This window comes from Bombus impatiens, unplaced genomic scaffold (assembly GCF_000188095.3).
Source record: "Bombus impatiens unplaced genomic scaffold, BIMP_2.2 scf_0317, whole genome shotgun sequence".
NCBI lineage: Eukaryota > Metazoa > Arthropoda > Insecta > Hymenoptera > Apidae > Bombus > Bombus impatiens.
The window spans coordinates 1,519,938-1,522,073 of record NT_176736.1 but is presented as its reverse complement, the minus strand read 5'-3'; positions in this window follow the sequence as shown (position 1 = coordinate 1,522,073).

Sequence of the window (2,136 nt, the reverse complement as noted above, 5' to 3'; positions counted from 1 at the left end):
CGGCGGACGGCGCGTTAAAATCGAAAGATTCCGAACTGCTGGCCGCGGTCGTACAACACTGTTGGAAAATTATAACTCGTCACGCGAACCGCTAACCGAGGCGCGTACGGAGCGGCGACGCTCTAACGCGTGCTCTTTCTAGAGCGGATTTAACGGGGCATGCCGGAGGACCCGGCTAGAACAAAAAGTGAATGGTAATACGCGACCAAGGATGCCATAATGGAGCCGAGGACCAATACGACCGCTCCCCGTGGTCTACTTTTTGCCAACACCGTATGGTTTCTCGATCCCGACTTTTCAACGGTGTCCGTCCTTCTTCCTCTCTCGTGTTTAGATAGGATCTTTCAATTCTCTCCATGAATCGAAATTGATGGACGATTTTTTCAAAAGGATGACTGTTACGCTCGAACGTAACGAGGAACAAACGACAGACAGGCGGAAGTAAAGGCCGAAAATCGTGCGAAAGCCGGAAAATCGATCCGCAGAGAAAAATCATGGTATCCCGATGATTAGCCGGCGCTAGGCGTTAACGTTGCTCGGAGCAGGTTTGGCGGGGCCACGGCGTGTAAGCGAGAGGGTAAGCGAGCGTGCGAGTGCGCGCGAGCATGTAGCCGCGAGTGAGCGAGCGGACGAGGCGAGTGTGCGATGAAGAGAGCGAGGTATAGTCGGACGAGAGTGGAACGGAGAAAGAGAAGCGGGTCCCGGCAAACAAGAAGCGAGCCGCAATGCATTCGCTCTACTCGCTAGATATAAATACGCGACAGAGGGCAAGGAACCAACCACGCCTGCACCGACAGCTACTGCCTAACGACACGGACACGCACACGCAGTCGCTCATTGTGATAAAGCAGAAGAAGGAGCAGAGAGAGGGAGAAAGACCTGCAAACAGGGGGAGTAGAAAGGGGAGAGGGGTATGGTGAAAGAGAAAGAAAGCGAAAGAGTGGGAAAAAGTGGGAGACGGAGAGAGAAAGAGAGAGGTGTAGGCTGCTCCGAGGCTGCGTTCGTTCGTTCATGCGCCCATCCGCGCGCTCGAAGTTGGGACGAATGTGGCCGGTCGAGTCTCTAGAAGACGCGGCCAAATATTGCATCCTCGGATAAATATAGGCGGACACGGGTGCACAGGCCGTGGCTGCCTCGCTGTGCTGCTAACGCACACTTTTCTTCTCGGTTGCACGGCTGTCTTTGGGACGGCACGCAGCCATCTAGCCACCGACGGCATTCCTCCTGCGGGCTCCTCTTTCCATGTGCGAGAGCGATCGTTAAATTCGTTTCGTGGCCGAGAACTTCGGCCGGCACGTTGCCCCGTTGCCTCTCCATTCTTCTTCTTCTCGCTTTCTGCGCTCTTTTTCCATCCTCTAGCCTCTAGCCGTCTCTTTTTTTGCTCTTCCTTCTGCTTACACTGCCTCGGCCAAAGGAAATATTGCCAGGGTGAGACAGACTTTTTCGAGAGTTTAGGATACACGCGTATTGTAGGACGGTTGGACGCGGACGAATCAAGGGGGTGAATTTCATTGGAAGTCTACGAAAGTTTCTAGACCGAAGAGTGGCGCGCGATTTCTGCTCCTCGGACAAGTCCGCAATTCGTACGAATCGCGGCGTTATCACATCGCCGTTACTGCGCCTGATAATCCGCAATCGGGTCAGCACAACGGTGCATTGTGAATAACCGCGAGTATCACGACGATACGATGTGGTCTTTCGATATCTATTCCAACTTTGTCTTAGTCAGGAAAAAATGATTCGAACCTTTCGAAATATTCGTTCGCGCGAATTAGATGACCGATGAAAAGAAAAAGTCTACGCCAACCGGCCTCTGCTCGAAACGCATCTCCTCGAGATAACGACGTAACCAAAGCGAAACGTTTTCTTTGTGGCGGAGCAGTGGACGCAACTCTGCATCGGAGCAAAGCGCAGCAGCCGTCGCTTTGTTTTCGCAGCAGGCATAACCTTCGGACGGGCGGCGGGCGCGAGCGTGTCGCGGCTGGTGCACGTGGCTACAACACGGCCAGACATAGTCAGTGAAAATCATCGTGCGCGGACATTGGGTGGCGGGAAACGTGCGTGATACCATGGGGGGAGGGGTGGGCCACGGAGGGAGGCCCTAATCAAGCTAGCGCGTGAAACCTAACCTAACGT